The following is a 19,935-nucleotide window of genomic DNA, read 5'->3' as shown; positions in this document are numbered from 1 at the left end:
TACCTAGGAATAAACCTAACCAAAGAGGCAAAGAATCTGTACTCAGAACACTATAAAGTACTCATGAAAGAAATTGAGGAAGACACAAAGAAATGGAAAAAAGTTCCATGCTCAAGGATTGGAAGAACAAATATTGTGAAAATGTCTATGCTACCCAAAACAATCTAGACATTTAATAAAATTCCTATCAAAATATGTCCCATTTTTTTTTCAAAGAAATGGAACAAAGAACCCTAAAATTTATGTGAAACCAGGAAAGACCTGGAATGGCCAGAGGAATGTTTAAAAAGAAAGCCAATGTTGGTGGCATCACAATTCCAGACTTCAAGCTCTATTACAAAGCTGTCATCATGAAGACAGTATGGCACAAAAACAGACACATAGATCAATGGAACAGAATAGAAAGCCCAGAAATAGATCCTCAACTCTATGGTCAACTAATCTTCAACAAAGCAGGAAAGAATGTCCAATTGAAAAGACAGTCTCTTCAACAAATGGTGGTGGGAAAATTAGACAGCCACATGCAGAAAAATGAACTGGACCATTTCCTTATACCACACACAAATAGACTCAAAATGTATTAAAGATCTCATTGTGAGATAGAAATCCATCAAAATCCTTGAGGAGAACACAAGCAGCAACCTCTTCAACTTGAGCTGCAGCAACTTCTCTCTAGGAACGTCGCCAAAGGCAAGAAAAGGGCAAAGGCAAAAATGAACTACTGGAACTTGAAGGGCAAAAATAAACTATTGGGACTTCATCAAGATCAAAAGCTTTTGTACAGCAAAGGAAACAGTTAACAAAAACCAAAAGACAACTAGCAGGATGGGAGAAGATATTTGCAAATGACATATCAGATAAAGGACTAGTATCCAAAATCTATAAAAGGCTCAGCAAACTCAACACCCAAAGTACAAATAATCCAATCAAGGAATGGGCAGAGGACATAAACAGACATTTCTGCAAAGAAGACATCCAGATAGCCAACGGACACATGAAAAAGTGCTCAACATCACTCAGCATCAGGGAAATACAAATCAGAACCACAGTGAGATATCACCTCATGCCAGTCAGAATGATAAAATTAACAAGTCAGGGAACACTAGATGCTGGCGAGGATATGGAGAAAGGGGAACCCTCCTACACTGTTGGTGGGAATGCAAGCTGGTGCAACCACTCTGAAAAACAGCATGGGGGTTCCTCAAAAAGTTGAAAATAGAGTTACCCTACAACCCAGCAATTGTACTACTGGGTATTTACCCTAAAGGTACAAATGCAGTGATCTGAAGGAGCACGTGCACCTGAATGTTTATAACAGCAATGTCCACAATAGCCACAATACGGAAAGAACCTAGAACCTGTCCATCAACAGATGAATGGATAAAGAAGATGTGGTATACACACACACACACACACACAATGGAATACTATGCAGCCATCAAACGAAATGAAATCTTGCCATTTGCGATGATGTGGATGGAACTAGAGGGTATTATGCTTAGCGAAATGAGTCAATCAGAGAATAACAATTATCATATGATCTCTCTGATATGAGGAAGCTGAGAGGCAACGTGGGGGGTTTGGGGGTGGAAAAGAATAAGTGGGTCAAGATGGGATCAGGAGGGAGAAAAACCATAAAAGACTCTTAATCTCACAAAACAAACTGAGAGTTGCTGGGGGGAGAGGGGTAGGGAAAAGTCTCTTTACACCAGAGCTGTTTTTTTTTTTTTTAAACAATTTTTTTTAAATGTGTTATATCCTGAGTGGGAAAGTAAAAAAAATAGTACTTAATCCCACTAATTCTTCCTCTTCTGAGTATAATTCATCTTCCCAATCATTCCTCATTCATTTTACTGACTCCCTGAAATGCGAATTTGCAAAGAATAAAATAGTTTACTCAAGGCTACTGGGGGGGGGGGAGAGTTTCAGGATAAGTTTTGGGGACTTTCATTCATCTTGCTGAAACTTCAGATCCTTGCAGTTGTCAACTATAACCCAAATTCCTGAATCTGCCATCATCAGATTTTTTAGAGAAATTGTAGAATGGCCTTATGCTTTATTGGATTGAAAAAAGGTCTCAGCTGAAGGAAACCTTGAGAAAGTTACACACACACCAAAGGAAACAGAAATAGTCAGTTCATGCAAGGCTGCTGAAAGCAGAGGAGGACAAAGCAAGTAAAGGTTATTTACGTTGAGTAATACAGGGGCTGGGAATAGGGCTTTGTAATATGCTAATCACTATTTCAAATTAATTCTCAGTCTGCAGTGGCTCAAAACGATCTCAATTTATTTGTAGTTGGCAACCAGTAGTAATTAATTAATAATACTCAGTATTAATACTTCATACTCAGTGTTAATACTTCATAATACTCAGTATTAATTTACATTAACACCCAGCATCAATATTTAGTATTAATACTTCATAATATTAATGCATTTGTATTAGTACTCAGTATTAATACTTCATAATATTAATATATTTATATTAGTGCTCAGTAAAGCACTTTGTATTAAGTGTATACTTACTGCATATTAGGTAAAATGTTATGTGTCTATCCATGTATTAAGTAATTTATAAGTATTATTTCTACTAACCCTCACTCCTGCCCAGTGAATGGGATCTTTTATTATATCCATATTACAATGGATGAGAAAAGTGAGGCTTAAAAGGGTTTACATAAATCAAAGTTTGGGGAGGAAAAAAAATAATCTCCTTCAAGCATTTGTATAAAGTGTTTAATGAAAAATCCCTTTGGCCTCCTTTAGATTATTGTGAGTGGAGCTAAAAGGAACAATAGGGAATCAGCAAAAGCTGGAGTTGTGGAAGGTCCACTGTCAAAGTCATGACCCTGCAGTAAAGGCCTGGGGACTAACTCCCTGACCTCAGATCTCCTGCCAGTTTCTCCCACTGGGTAAACTATTCAGATATCAAAGGGAAAGGTAACCTAGTTTCTGTATTTGGTGAAGGCAAGCAGTGCAGGGAAAGATGGAGAATGGATCTGGAATGGAAAAAGTGAATGATCTCTGTTACAAGTCTGCATGGCTTGCTCATGGTCACTCAGTAAGAATGACTTGAAAGCTCATATTATGTAAGATATGATAGGCACAAGGGACCTTCTTTATTATTGCGCCTGAGATGGGTCCTAGAAATGAAATAGAATATCTTACCAATCGAAAGCCTACCTTTGGCAAGTTCAGCCTTCAACCTGTGAGCCTGAAAAGAAGAAACCAGAGATGAGTAGAACTAGCTGACTCCCAGAGCTCTCTTAGATTAATAGTGGTAAGTGAGCAGGGCTGGCCTTATTCAGGGATTATGATCTTAGGGGCTGAAGAAAATTACACAAAGCAAAAGTGCTTGCCTCCCTGCTTTCTCCCAAGGCAGTGATATACCTCAGTTTCAATAGAAAAGACAAAGTCATTATATTAGTTTCACCACCATCCTCATTTAAACTTTGATCCCCCCCTTGCACCCAGAGATCCAATATAATATGGTAGCAGATCCTTTATACTTGGAAAGTATATTTTTATAATAATAATAATAATAATAATAATAATACAGTACAACCAAGCAAAGCATCATATAGCTTTTTAGTATATTAATTTATATTTAAATGATTTAACTCATTGTTTCTTGTCCTTTTGGCTAAGATCAAGTGTAAATTATTTAACTCAAGGAAGTTTTCAAGAAGTCCAGTGAAGTAAGCAAGATAGATATTGTGAGCCCCATATATAGATGGCCCTTAAGTGACAGAGATGGGATAAAACCTATAAAAAAAATTGAGTGTAGTTAACACACAATGTTTCATTAGTTTTAGGTTTTCAACTTAGCGATTTGGTAAGTTTATACATTATACTATGTTCATGACAAGTATAGTTACCATCATCCCATTACAATGCTATTACAATATCATTGACTGTATTACTTGTGCTCTGCATTTTATTCCCATGGCTTATTCATACCATACCTGAAAGCCTGTATCTCCCTCTCTCCTTCACCTATTTTGCTCAACCTCCTACCACCCTGTCCTCTGTCAAACATTAGTTTGTTTTCTGTATTTGTATTTCTGATTCTGCTTTTTGTTTATTCATTTTTTTACATTCCATTTATGAGTGGAATCCTATGGTATTTGTCTTTCTCAGTCTGACTTATTTCACTTAGCATAATACCCTCTAGGTCCATCCATGTTGTCTCAAATGGCATGATGTCATCCTTTCTCATGGCAGTGTAATATTTTCAGTGTCTATGTTCCTGTGTGTGCGCACACACACACATGCGTTATCTTTATCCATTCATCTATTGATGGGCACCTAGGTTGCTTCCATGGTTTGGCTATTGTAAATAATGCTGAAGTAAACATAAAAGTTCATATATCTTTTTAAGTTAGTGGTTTTGAGAGGGAAAAAGATAACAGAGGAGAAGGGGACCCTGTTTCAATCAGTCCCCTGAATTGAGCTGGATATCTACCAGACCATTCTGAAGACCCACAAAATCAACCTGAGATGTAAGAAAATATATCTGGATCACTACAAGCAGAATATCTCCAGTGGCTGGTCTCAAGTTATAAGCAGGGATCCATGATTTTACAGGCTGATATCAGAAGTTAAATAGAATGGGAGGGAGCCTTCAGGATCCTGTGCTCCTGGAATGCAAAAGCCTCCCCATGCTGGGGACCCAGCAGAGATTCACAGACCTGTAACAGTGGGGAAAGGATTTTAGGGCAGCCCCCAGGACTGAAACCTATAGCTTCAGGGGCATGTGTGTGAACTGAGGGCAGCTTGCAGTTTTAGAAGTACAAATTGGAGAGATGTGCCCAGCCCTGGAAGCAACAGCTGGGTATGCTGCTGTGGGGCACACAACCCAGGATGCTGCAGATTTTAGTAGCATAGACAGAAATGGAGACAGTGTGGCCTGGAGAGCACAGTGAAGAGCAGACTGTGATCTCTGTGTTCTGAGACAGAGGTTTTGATATGGTCACTTCTGCTCTGACTCTCTGAAAAGATGCATAAAGCCACCAGAAAACATAGGCCCCAAAAAACTGGTTTTCACTAAGCCCATTCCCTCAAAACTGGGGGCAGGGCAAAGCTGCCCAAACATGTTTGCCTGAGTAACAGTGCAGTGCCCCACCCCCCTGCCAAGATATATTGGAAGAACAAGAGGCCAACATCCCTAAGGTCCCTATTAAACAGGTGCATCTTGCTTGGGTTGTGGTCAATATTTCAGTCTCTGTACATTCCATCAACCATCCCTCAACAGAATGACAAAGAGGAGGAACCCCCAACAAAGAAAAGAATCAGTGACTGGGTTCTGCCACAGAAATTATAGATATGAATATAACCAAGATGTCAGAAATAGACTTCAGAGTAACAATTATGAAGGTGATATCTAGGCTTAAGATATAGAATCTTAATTAATGACAATTTAGAATTTCTAAGGGCAGAAATGAGATCTAATTGGGCCAAACTTAAAAATGCTATAAATAAAATGCAGTCTGAACTGGATACTGTGACTGCCAGGGTAAACGAGGCAGAAGAATTAATTAGGGAGTTGGAGGATAAGATGACAGAAAAGAAGAAACTGAGATGGCATGGGAAAAACAAATTAAAACCCAAGCAATCAAACTGAGAAAGATTAGTAACTCAATGAAATGTTCCAATATCAGAATTGGAAACCCTGATGGGGTAGAGAGAGAGAAGTCTAGAAGATATAATTGGGAAAATCGTAGCTGAGAACTTCCCTAATCTGGGGAAGGAAACAAGCATTCATGTCCAGGAGGCAAAGAGGAGCCCTCCCAAGATCAGTAAGAACAGACTGATATCACGACATATAATAGTACAACTTGCAAATCTTAGAACCAAGGAAACAATCTTGAAAGTGGTGAGGGAGAAGAGACTTCTTATGTGCAGAGGGAGGAACGTCAGAATAATGTCAGACCTGTCAGAGACAGGTATAGCAATCCAGAAAGGGCTGGCAAGACATATTCAGGGTACTAAATGAGGAGAACATGCAGCTAAGGGCACTTTATTCAGCAAGGCTCTAATTCAGAATGGATGGAAAAATAAGGAGCTTCCAAGACTGGCAAGAATTGAAGAATATGTGACCACCAAGCTGGCCCCACAAGAAATAGTAAGGAGAAAGACCCCAAGAGTGATATAGAACAAAAATATACAGAGACAATCTATAGAAACAAAGACTTCATAGGCAACCTGGTGACAATAAAATTATTATCTTTCAGTAATCATTCTCAACATGAACAGCCTAAAGCCTCCCATGAAATGGCACAGGGTTGCAGATTGGATAAAAAGACTGGTTCCACCATATGCTGTCCAGAAGAGACTCATTTTGTACCTAGAGACAGATTCAGACTGAAAGTGAAGGAATGGAGAACAATTTTTTCATGCCAACAGACACCAAAAGAAAGCTGGGGTAGCAATTCTCATATCAGACAAATTGGACTTTAAGCTAAAGACTGAAGTCAGAGATACAGAAGAACACTACATCATTCATAATGAGACTATCAAATAAGATAGACAATATTTAAATCTAACAATTATAAATAGCTATGACCCCAACATGGGAGCAGAAAATATTCATAAGCCAAATGTTAACCAAAATAAAGAGACATATTGATAAAAATACGATAATTGTAGGGGACCTTAACACTCCATTCTCAGGAACAGACAAATCATCTAAGCAGAAAATCAACAAAGAAACAAGAGCTCTGAATGATACACTGGACCAGATAGACCTCATAGATATATCTAGAACATTCCACCTTAAAATACCAAAATAGTTATTCTTCTCAAGTGCACATGGAACTTTCCCCAGAATAGACCACATATTGGGTCACAAATCAGGTCTCAACTGATACCAAAATATTGAGATTATTCCCTGCATATTCTTAAACCACAATGCTTTGAAACTGGAACTCAATCACAAGAAAACATTTGAAAGAAATTCAAACACTTGGAAGCTTAATGACCATCCTGCTTAAGAATGTTTAGGTCAACCATGAAATCAAAGAAGAACTTAAGGAATTCAAAGAAACCAATGAGAACGAAAACACGTTTGTCCAAAAACTATGGGACACTGCAAAGGCAGACTTAATGGGGAAATATCTAGCCACCCAAACCTCACTCAAAAAAAAAGAAAAAATAATAAAGAAAGAAAGAAAGAAAAGAAAAGAAAAAGAAGAAAAAAATCCCTAATATACAAATTAACTCTACACCTTAAAGAACTGAAGAAAGAACAAATAAGCCTAAACCACACAAGAAGTGAAACAATTAAGATTAGAGCAGATATCAATATTTATAAACCAGAAATATAGTAGAGCAGATCAATGAAACTAGAAGCTGGTTCTTTGAATGACTTAATAAGATTGATAATTTGGGGTGCCTGGGTGGTTCAGTGGGTTAAGCCTCTGCCTTCAGCTCAGGTCATGATCCCAGGGTCCTGGGATCAAGCCCCACATCTGGCTCTCTGCTTAGCAGGAAGCCTGCTTCCTCCTCTCTCTCTCTACCTTCCTCTCTGCCTACTTATGATCTCTATCTGTCAAATAAATAAATAAAATCTTTAAAAAAAATAAAATAAGATTGATAAACCACTGGCCAGATTTACCCAAAAGAATAGAGAAAGGACCCAAATTAATAAAAAATATGAATGAAAGCGGAGAGATCATGACTAACAGCAATAGAATATTGGTTTCTAAAGAAAAACAATATTTGTTTCTAACACAATATTGTTTCTAATAGAAACAAAAATTAGAAATTACTATCAACAACTATTTGCCCATAAATTGAGCAACTTGGAAGAAATGGATGCCTTCCTGGAAATGTATAAACTACCAAGACTGAAACAGGAAGAATTTGAAAACCTGAATAACCAATAACCAGTAACAAAACTGAAAAAAATGATCAAAAACCTCCCAAAAAACAAGAGTCCAGGGCTTGATGAATTCCCTGGGGAATTCTACCAAACATTCAAAGAAGAAATAAAAATGCTGGTGTAATTTTTTTTAAAGATTTTATTTATTCGATAGACAGATCACAAGTAGGCAGAGAGGCAGGCAGAGAGAGAGGGGGAAGCAGGCTCCCTGCTGAGCAGAGAACCCGATGTGGGGCTCGATCCCAGGACCCTGAGATCATGACCTGAGCCGAAGGCAGTGGCTTAACCCATTGAGCCACCCAGGCGCCCCATGCTGGTGTAATTTTGATCAGGATGGCATTGAAAGTGTAGATTGCTCTAGGCAGTATAGACATTTTAACAATGTTTATTCTTCCAGTACATGAGCATGGAATGTTCTTCCATCTTTTTCTGTCTTTCAATTTCTTTCATGAGTGTTCTGTAGTTCCTTGAGTACAGATCCTTTACCTCTTCAGTTAGGTTTATTCCCAGGCATCTTATAGTTTTTTTTGTGCTATAGTAAATGGAATCAATTCCCTCATTTCCCTATTTTTTCATTGTTAGCATATAAGAAAGCAACTGATTTTGGTACATTGATTTTGTATCCTGCCACATTACTTAATTGTTGTATGAGTTCTAGTAGTTGTGGGGTGGAGTCTTTTGGGTTTTCCATATAAAGTATCATGTCATCTCTGAAGAGAGAGAGTTTGACTTCTTCATTGCCAATTTGAACACCTTTTATTTCTCTTTCTTGTCTGAGTGCTGTTACTAGGACTTCTAGTACTATGTTGAATGAGTGGTAAGAGTGGGCATCCTTGTAATGTTCCTAATCTCAAAGGGAAGGCTGCAAGCTTTTTCCCATTGAGGATGATATTTGCTGTGGGTTTTTCATAGAGAGATTTTATGAAGTTGAGGAATGTTCCCTCTATCCTTATACTTTGAATTGTTTTAATCAGGAACAGATGCTGAATCTTGTCAAATGCTTTTTTTGCATCAATTGAGAGGACCATGTGTTTCTTCTCTCTATTGATTTGTTCTATCACATTGATTGATTTGTGGATGTTGAACCACCCTTTCATCCCATGGATAAATCCCACCTGGTCATGGTGAATAATTTTTTCACCAATGTACCGTTGGATCCTATTAGCTAGGATATTGAGAATCTTAGCATCCATATTTCAGGGACATTGGTCTGAAATTCTCCTTTTTGGTAGTGTCTTTGCCTGGTTTGGGGATCAATGCTGGCTTCATAAAAAGAGTCTGGGAGTTTTCCTTCTGTTTCCATTTTTTGAAACAGCTTCAGGAGAATAGGTATTATTTCTTCTTTGAATGTTTGGTAGAATTCTCCAGGGAATCTATCAGGTCCTGGGCTCTTGTTTTTGGGGATGTTTTTGATCACTGCTTCAAACTCATTACTAGATATTGGTCTATTCAGGTTGTCAATTTCTTCCTGATTCATTTTTGGAAGTTTGTATATTTCCAGGAATTCATCCATTTCATCTAGGTTGCTTAACTTATTGGCATATAACTATTGGTATTAATTTCTGATTATTGTTTCTATTTCCTTGGTGTTAGTCATAATCTCTCCCTTTTCATTCTTAATTTTATTAATTTGGGTCCTCTCTCTTTTCTTTTGGATTAGTTTGGCCAATGGTTTATTGATCTTCCTGATTCTTTCAAAAAAAAAAAAAAACCAGCTTCTAGTTTTGTTGATGTGTTCTATTGTATCTTTAATTTCTATCCCATTGATCTCTGATCTAGTCTTGATTATTTCCCTTCTTGTGTGTGGGGTTGGCTTAATTTTTTGTTGATTCTCTAGTTCCTTAAGGTATAAATAGAGATGATGTATTCTGGATTTTTCAATTTTTTTGAGGGAGGCTTGGATGGCTATATATTTCTTCCTTAGAACTGCCTTTGTTGTATTCCATAAGTTTTGGACTGAAGTGTCTTCATTCTCGTTGGTTTCCATGAATTGTTTAAGTTCTTCTTTGATTTCCTGGTTGATCCAAACATTCTTAAGCAAAGCTGTCTTTAGCTTCCAAGGTTTCAATTCCTTTCAAACTTTTTCTTATGGTTGAGTTCCATTTTCAAATCATTGTGGTCTGAGAGGGCACATATTGCATGGAGCACTGGGTGTAATGCATAAACAATGAATTCTGGAACACTGAAAAGAAATTAAATGAAATAAAATTAAATTAAATTAAAAAAAGAAAGAATACCTATTCCTTTGAAGATATTTCAAAAAATAGAAACAGAAGGAAAACTTCCAAACTCATTCTATGATCAGCATTACCTTGAATCCAAAACCAGGCAAAGACCCCCACCAAAAAGGAGAATTTCAGACCAATATCCCTGATGAATATGAAAACCAAAATTCTCAACAAATCCTAGCTAGTAAGATCCAACAGTACATTAAAAGGATTATCCAGGGGCGCCTGGGTGGCTCAGTGGGTTAAGCCGCTGCCTTCGGCTCAGGTCATGATCTCAGGGTCCTGGGATCGAGTCCCACATCGGGCTCTCTGCTCAGCAGGGAGCCTGCTTCCTCCTCTCTCCCTGTCTGCCTCTCTGCCTACTTGTGATTTTTCTCTGTCAAATAAATAAAAATAAAATCTTTAAAAAAAAAAAAAAAGGATTATCCAGGAGGAGGAGCAAGATGGCAGAGGAGTAGGAGAACTAAATTTTGTCTGGTCCCAGGAATTCAGGTAGGTAGTTATCAAACCATTCTGAACACCTACAAACTCAACAGGAGATTGAAGAAAAGAATAGCAGCAATTCTATAAATATAGAAGTGACCACTTTCTCAGAAGGTAGGACATGCAGAGAAGTAAATCTGAGGCAATATATGGTAATATAGACCGTGGGGGACAGGAGTCTCTGTCAGCCAGCTACTAGCAAGTGATAGAGCATCGGAGCACAAAATCCGAACTTTTAGTTAAAGGTCTGCTCTGGTGAGGGATGTTGCTCATGTGACCAAGTAGGGGGTGGAACCCTCACTGGGAGAGTGTGCTCTCAGGATCCTCAGGGTCACAGAAAAACCAGAGTGCTGGAGTATGGCAGAGCTCCCAAGTATCAGAGCAGGGAGGCCAGCTGCAAAGATGGAGCTGAGGAGGGGACTCCCAACTTGGGGTTGCCATAAACCATGACCTGAGGCACAGTTGGGTGACTACTCTTCAAGCAGGGACCCAACAAGTGGCAGATCCAGGGAGACCCCCCACCCTTCCTCCACCAGGAGGAGCAGCACAGGATCATGCCTCAGGAATCTGCTGGGTTTGGAGACTCCAAGCAGGGCCATGTGCCAGAGATAGAAATGCTTGATCACAGGATGGGTGAGAACAGAGTACAGCCAGAGACCACAGAGACAGGAGTGATGTTCTTGGGGTGCTCACAGAGGAGCGGGGCCCTGAGCTCTTGGCTCCACCAGGGTTAGAGATTGGGAACCCCCATTTTCATTCTCATCCTCCAAAGCTGTATGGAAAGCTTTCAGGAAACAAAAGCTACCAAGAGCAAACTCAAGCACATTGCTTAGCCTGACCCCTGGCAAGGGCAGTGAAATCCCACCTTGGACAGACATTTGAGAATCATAGCACAGGTTCCTCCCCCAGGAGATCAGCAAGAATATCCAGCAAAGATAAAATTTACAGATAAAATAGAAGGACAAAACCCCAGCACTAGAGGAGTACAGCACATAGAATTCATCACTTTTTTCCCTATAATTTTATTTATCTATTTTTAATTTTTTTATTAACATATAATGTGTTATTAGCCCAAGGGGTACAGGTCTGTGAATTCCCAGGTTTACACACTTCACAGCACTCATGATAGCACATACCTTCCCCAATGTCCATAACCCCACTACCCTCTCCCTCACCCCTCCCCCAGCAGCCCTCCGTTTGTTTTGTGAGATTAAGAGTCTCTTATGGTTTGTCTCCCTCCCAATTCCATCTTGTTTCATTTATTCTTTTCCTACACCCCAAACCCCCCACGATGCATCTCCACTTCCTCATATCAGGGAGATCATATGATAGTTGTCTTTCTCTGATTGACTTATTTTGCTAAGCATAATACCCTCTAGTTCCAACGCAAATGGCAAGATTTCATTTTGTTTGGTGGCTGCATAGTATTCCATTGCATATATATACCACATCTTCTTTATCCATTTATCTGTTGATGGACATCTAGGTTCTTTCCATAGTTTGGTATTGTGGACATTGCTGCTATAAACAGAATTCATCACTTTTTCCTGTAATTCATTATATTTTGAAGTTACTTTTTTGTTTTTTTTCTATATTCTGAATTTTTCATCTTTCCAATATTAACCAACATCTTATCTTATTGATTCCTTTTTAAAATTTTTTTCATCTTTACAGTCATATTCTATCACTTTATTGTATTTAATCTCATTTTTGTGTATATATGTTTTTCTTTCCTTAAAATCTTGAGATACAGTTCCTTCTAACAGACCAAAATATACCCTAAATCTAGTATATGGCTTTATACTAGTCTCCTGCCTGATCACATTCTCCCTTTAAAAAAAAAAAAAATGTTTTCTTCTTTTTTTTCAAACAACTTCTTATTAATTCCTTTTTTAAAACATTATTAATTTTCATCTTTACATTCATATTCTATCATTTCATTGTACTTACCCTTATTTTTGTAGATATATAAGTTTTTCTCTCTTTAAAATTTTGGGAAGCATTTTCTTCTAAAGACAAAAATATACCCAAAATCTATTGTTTTGCTCTATTCTATAAACCAACTTGATTATGTTCTTTTTTTTTTCATTTTTTCCCCTTTCTTTTATGCCTGGTTGTGGGTCTTTTCTGATTTGCTTAGTGTATATTTTTCTGGGGTCATTGTTACCCCTTAAGCATTCTGTTCTCCTATTAATCTTTTCTTCTCTGGACAAAATGACAAAATGGAAAAACTCAGCTCAAAGTGCACGCGCACACACACACACACACACAAAACAGTACCAACTGCCAAGGACTTAAATAATATGGACATTAGTAAGATGCCAGAATGAGAGTTCAGAAAGACAATTACAAGGATAATAGATGGTCCTTAAAAAGCATAAAAGATACTAGATAATCCCTTTCTGGAAAATAAAAAAACTAAAATCCAACCAAGTCAAAATAAAAAAAGTTTATTAATAAGATGGAATCAAAAATGGAGGCTCAAACATCTAGGATAAATGTGGCAGAAGAGAGAATTAGTGATACAGAAGACCACATGATAGAGAATAAAGAAGCTGAGAAAAAGAGAGATAAACAGCTACTGGACCATGAGGGGAGAATTGGAGAGATAAGTGATACCATAAGACAAAACAATATTAGAATAATTGGGATTACAGAAGAAGAAGAAAGAAAGAGGGAGGCAAAAGGTATATTGGAGATATTACAGCAGAGAATTTTCCTAATTTGGTGATGGAAACAAGCATCGAAATCCAGGAGGCACAGAAAACCCCCCTCAAAATCAATAAAAATAGGTCCATACCCCATCATCTAAAGTAAAATTTATAAATCTCAGTAACAAAGAGAAAATCCTGAAAACAGCTTTGGACAAAAATACTGTAACATACAATGGTAGAAATATTACTGGCAGCAGACCTATCCATTGATACATAGCAGGCCAGAAAAAAAATGGCATGATATATTCAGAGCACTAAATGAGAAAAATATGTAGCCAAGAATATTAAATCCAGCTAGGCTGTCATTGAAAATAGGAGAGATAAAGGGGCACCTGGGTGGCTCAGTGGGTTAAACCTCTGCCTTCAGCTCAGGTCATGATCTCAGGGTCCTGGGATTGAGCCCTGCATCAGGCTCCCTGCTCAGTGGGGAGCCTGCTTCCCCCCTCTCTCTCTGCCTGCCTCTGCCTTCTTGTGGTCTCTGTCAAATAAATAAATAAAATATTTTTAAAAAAAGGAGAGATAAAAACCTTCCAGGACAAACAAAAACTAAAAGAATTTGCAAACTCCAAACCAGCCCTACAGGAAATGTTGAAAGGGGTTCTATAAGCAAAGAGAGACCCTAAAAGTAACAGACCAGAAAGGAATAGAGACAATATACAGTAACAGTAATCTTACAGGCAATACAATGGCACTAAAATCATATCTTTCAGTAGCTACCCTGAATGTATATGGGTTAGATGCCCCGATCAAAAGACACAGGGTAACAGAATGGATTAAAAAAAAAAACTATTAATATGCTGTCTTCAAGAAACTCATTTTAGACCCAAAGACACCTCCAGATTGAAAGTGAGGGGGTGGAAAACAATTTACCATGCTAACGGACATCAAAAGAGAGCTGGAGTGGCAATCCTTATATCAGATAAATTAGACTGTAAGCCAAGGACTATAATAAGAGATGAGGAAGAACATTATATCATACGTAAAGGGTCTGTCCAATAAGAAGACCTAACAATTTTAAACATCTATGCCCCTAACATGGGAGCAGTCAATTATATAAATCAATTAATAACAAAATCAAAGAAATACATTGACAATAATACAGGAAGAGTGGGGGACTTTAAAAACCCCCTTACTGGGACGCCTGGGTGGCTCAGTTGGTTAAGCAGCTGCCTTCAGCTCAGGTCATGATCCCAGCGTCCTGGGATCGAGTCCCACATTGGGCTCCTTGCTCCGTAGGGAGCCTGCTTCTCCCTCTGACTCTGCCTTCCACTCTGTCTGCCTGTGCTCGCTTTCGCTTGCGCTCTCTCTCTGACAAATAAATAAATAAAATCTTAAAAAAAAAAAAAAACCTCTTACTGAAATGCATAGATCATCTAAGCAAAAGATCAACAAGAAAATAAAGGTTTTAAATGATGCACTGGACCAGACGGACATCACAGATGTATTCAGAACATTCCATCCCAAAGCAACAGAATACACATTCTTTTCTAGTGCACATGAAACATTATCCAGACTAGATCACATCCTGGGTCACAAATCACGTCTCAACCAGTGCCAAAGGATTGGGATCATTCCCTGTATATTTGCAGACCACAATGCTTTGAAACTAGAGGAAAGAGGAAGAGGAAAGTTGGAAAAAACTCAAATACATGGAGGCAAAAGAGAATCCTACTAAAGAATGAATGGGACAACCAGGAAATTAAAGAAGAATTTAAAAAATTCATGGAAACAAATAAAAATAAAAACACAATTGTTCAAAATCTTTGGGACACAGCAAAGCTAGTCCTGAGAGGAAAGTATATAGCCATACAACCCTTTCTCATGAAACAAGAAAGATTTCAAGTACACATACTATACCACAACTAAAGGAGCTGGAAAAAGAACATCAAAGAAAGCCTAAACCCAGCAGGAGAAGAGAAATAATAAAGATCAGAGCACAAATCAATGAAATAGACACCAAAGAACAGTCAAACAGGTCAATGAAACTAGGAGTTGGTTCTTTGAAAGAATTAATAAGATGGATAAATTCCTGTCCAGATGTATCAAAAAGAAAGGATCCAAATAAATAAAATCATGAATGAAAGAGGAGAGATCAAAGAATTACAAACAATTATAAGAACATATAATGAGAAACTGTACACCAGCAGATTTGACAATCTGGAGGAAATTGATACATTCCTAAAGAATATAAACTACCAAAATTGAACCAGGAAGAAATAGAAAACCTGAACAGACCCATAGCCAGTAAGAAGATTGAAGCAGTCATCAAAAATCTCCCAACAAACAAGAGCCCAGGGCCAGACAGCTTCCCAAGGGAATTCTACCAAACATTTAAAGAATTAATATCTATCCTCCTGAAACTGTTCCAAGAAGTAGAAATGGAAGAAAAACTTCCAAATTCATTTTATGAAGCCAGAAGTACCTTGATCCCAAAACCAAAGATCTCATCAAAAAAGAGAATTACAGACCAATATCCTTGATGAACACAAATGCAAAAATTCTCACCAAAATACTAGACAATAGGATCAAACAGTACATTAAATGGATTATTCACCATGACCAAGTGGGATTTATTCCTGGGCTACCAAGCTGGTTCAGCATCTGCAAATCAATCAATGTGATACAATATATTAATAAAAGAAAGAACAAGAACTATATGATACTCTCAGTAGATACTGAAAAAGCTTTTGACAAAGTACAGCCTCCATTCTTGATTAAGTCTCTTCACAGTATAGGGATAAGAGGGTACACACCTCAATATAATAAAAAGCCATCTATGAAAAACCCATAGTGAATATCATTCTCAATGGGGAAAAACAGAGCTTTTCCTCTAAGGGCAGGAACATGGCAGGGATGTCCACTGTCACCACTGCTATTCAGCATAGTATTAGAAGTCTTAGCCTCAACTATCAGACAATAAAAAGAAATAAGATGCATCTGAATCACCAAAAAGTCAAACTCTCACTCTGCAGATGATATGATACTTTATGTGGAAAACCCAAAAGACTCCACCCCAAAACTGCTAGAACTCATACAGGAATTCAGTAAAGTGTCAAAATATAAAATCAATGCACAGAAATCAATTACATTTCTAGACACCAAAAGCAAGACAGAAAAAGAGAAATTAAAGAGTTGATCCCATTTACAACTTCACCCAAACCATAACATATATAGAAATAAATATAACCAAAAGGCAAATAATCTGTACTCAAAAAACTATAGAATACTCAAGAAAGAAATTGAGGAAGACGCAAAGAAATGGAAAAATGTTCCATGCTCATGGATTGGAAGAACAAATATTGTGAAAATGTCTGTGCTACCTAAAGCAGTCTACACATTTAATGCAATCCCTAACAAAATACCATCAATTTTTCAAAGATATGGAACAAATAATCGTAAAATTTATATGTAACTAGAAAAGACCCCCAATAACCAGAGGAATGTTGAAAAAGAAAGCCAAAGTTGGTGGCATCACAACTCCAGATTTTAAACTCTGTTACAAAGCTGTAATTATTAAGACACTATGGTGCTAGCACAAAAACACATAGATCAATGAAACAGAATAGAGAGCCCAGAAATGGACCCTCATCTCTATGGTCAACTAATCTCTGATAAAGGAGGAAAATAATGTCCAATGGCAAAAAGACAGTCTCTTCAACAAATTGTGTTGGGAAAATTGGACACCCCCACATAGAAAAATCAAACTGGACCATTTCCTTGCACCACACACAAAAATAGACGCAAAATGAATAAAAGACCTCACCAAGAGACAGAAATCCATCGAAGTCCTTGAGAACACAGGCATAAACCTCTTCGACCTCAGCTGCAGCAACTTCTTCCTAGAAACATTGTCGAAGGAAAGGGAAGCAAGGGCAATAATAAACTATTGGGACTTCAGCAAGATCAAAAGCTTTTGCACAAAAAAGAAAACCATCAACAAAACCAAAAGACAACTGATGGAATGGGAAAAGATATTTGCAAACTACATATAAGATAAAGGGCTAGTATCCAAAATCTATAAAGAACTTACCAAATTCAACACCCAAGAGACGAATAATCAAAAAAAGAAATGGGAAGAAGACATGAACAAACATTTCTGCAAAGAAGACATCCTAATGGCCAACAGACACGTGAAAAAGTGCTCAAAATCACTTGACATCCAGGAAATACAATTCAAAACTTCAATGAGATACCTTACACCAGTCAGAATGGCTAAAATTTCTTTCATGAGTGTTCTGTAGTTCCTCAAGTACAGATCCTTTACCTCCTTGGTTAGGCTTATTCCCAGGTATCTTATGGTTCTTGGTGTTATAGTAAATGGAATTGATTCTCTAATTTCCCTTTCTGTATTTTCATTATTAGTGTATAAGAAAGCCACTGATTTCTGTACATTGACTTTGTATCCTGCCACGTTGCTGAATTGTTGTATGAGTTCTAGTAGTTTGGGGGTGGAGTCTTTTGGGTTTTCCATATAAAGAATCATGTCTTCTGCAAAGAGAGAGAGTTTGACTTCTTCATTACCAATTTGGATACCTTTTCTTTCTCTTTGTTGTCTGATTGCTGTTGCAAGGACTTCTAACACTATGTTGAACAAGAGTGGTGAGAGTGGCCATCCTTGTCATGTTCCTGATCTCAACGGGAAGGCTGCAAGCTTTTTCCCATTGAGGATGATATTTGCTATGGGTCTTTTATAGATATATTTGATGAAGTTCAGGAATGTTCCCTCTATCCCTATACTTTGAAGCATTTTAATCAGGAACAGATGCTGGATTTTGTCAAATGCTTTTTCTGCATCAATTGAGAGAACCATGTGGTTCTTCTCTCTTCTCTTATTAATTTGAGCAAAAAATCCTAAAATTTGTATGGAATCAGAAGAGACCCCGAGTCGCTAAGGAAATGTTGAAAAACAAAAATAAAATGGGGGGCATCACGTTACCTGATTTCAAGCTTTACTACAAAGCTGTGATCACCAAGACAGCATGGTACTGGCATAAAAACGGACACATAGACCAGTGGAACAGAGTAGAGAGCCCAGATATGGATCCTCAACTCTATGGTCAAATAATCTTTAACAAAACAGGAAAAAATATACAGTGGAAAAAAGACAGTCTCTTCAATAAATGGTGCTGGGAAAACTTGACAGCTATATGTAGAAGAATGAAACTCGACCATTCTCTTACACCGTACACAAACATAAACTCAAAATGGATAAAAGACCTCAACGTGAGACAGGAACCCATCAGAATCCTAGAGGAGAACATAGGCAGTAATCTCTTAGATATCAGTCACAGCAACTTCTTTCAAGATATATCTCCAAAGGCAAAGGAAACAAAAGCGAAAATAAACTTTTGGGACTTCATCAAAATCAAAAGCTTCTGCACAGCAAAGGAAACAGTCAACAAAACAAAGAGGCAACCCACGGAATGGGAGAAGATATTTTCAAATGACAGTACAGACAAAAGGTTGATATCCAGGATCTATAATAAACTCCTCAAACTCAACACACACAAAACAGACAATCATATCAAAAAATGGGCAGAAGATATGGACAGACACTTCTCCAATGAAGACATACAAATGGTTATCAGACACATGAAAAAATTTTCATCATCACTAGCCATCAGGGAGATTCAAATTAAAACCACATTGAGATATCACCTTACACCAGTTAGAATGGCCAAAATTAGCAAGACAGGAAACAACATGTGTTGGAGGGGATGCGGAGAAAGGGAAACTCTCTTACACTGTTGGTGGGAATGCAATTTGGTGCAGCCTCTTTTCCTCAAGAAATTAAAAATAGAGCTTCCCTATGACCCTGCCATTGCACTACTGGGTATTTCCCCCAAAGATACAGATGGAGTAAAAAGAAGGGCCATCTGTACCCCAATGTTTATAGCAGCAATGGCCACGGTCGCCAAACTGTGGAAAGAACCAAGATGCCCTTCAACGGACGAATGGATAAGGAAGATGTGGTCCATATACACTATGGAGTATTATGCCTCCATCAGAAAGGATGAATACCCAACTTTTGTAGCAACATGGACAGGACTGGAAGAGATGATGCTGAGTGAAATAAGTCAAGCAGAGAGAGTCAATTATCATATGGTTTCAGTTATTTGTGGAGCATAATAAATAGCATGTAGGACATGGGGAGTTAGAGAGGAGAGGGGAGTTGGGGGAAATTGGAAGGGGAGGTGAACCATGAGAGATTATGGACTCTGAAAAACAATCTGGGGTTTTAAGCAGTGGGGGGTGGGAGGTTGGGGGAACCAGGTGGTGGGTATTATAGAGGGCACGGATTGCATGGAGCACTGGGTGTGGTGCAAAAATAATGAAAACTGTTATGCTTAAAAAGAAAGAAAGAAAGAAAGAAAGAAAGAAAGGCTAAAATTAACAAGTCAGGAAATGACAGGTGTTGGTGAGAATACAGAGAAAAGGGAACACTCCTACACTGTTGGTGGGAATGCAAGCTGGTACAACCACTCTGGAAAACAGTATGGAGGTTCCTCAAAAAGTTGAAAGTAGAGCTACCCTATGACCCAGCAATTGCACTACTGGGTATTTACGTAAAGATACAAACGTAGTGATCCAAAGGGGCACGTGCACCTGAATGTTTATAGCAGCAATG

At 38.0% G+C, this 19,935-nt stretch overlaps 1 long non-coding RNA gene across 1 annotated transcript in view; it reads right to left on the bottom strand.

The window, feature by feature from the left end:
- Positions 1 to 19,935, bottom strand: part of LOC309862567 — a 105,550-nt gene that overhangs the window by 62,868 nt on the left and 22,747 nt on the right. The window contains exon 3 of the long non-coding RNA XR_014310585.1: positions 3,184 to 3,214. This is a non-coding gene — a long non-coding RNA (uncharacterized lncRNA). The remainder of the gene's footprint in view (positions 1 to 3,183; positions 3,215 to 19,935) is intronic.

The sequence above is a fragment of the Mustela nivalis genome, assembly GCF_964662115.1.
Source record: "Mustela nivalis genome assembly, chromosome: 4".
Taxonomy (NCBI): domain Eukaryota; kingdom Metazoa; phylum Chordata; class Mammalia; order Carnivora; family Mustelidae; genus Mustela; species Mustela nivalis.
The sequence above is the reverse complement of the archived record's forward strand: the minus strand, read 5'-3'. Positions and strand labels throughout refer to the sequence as shown.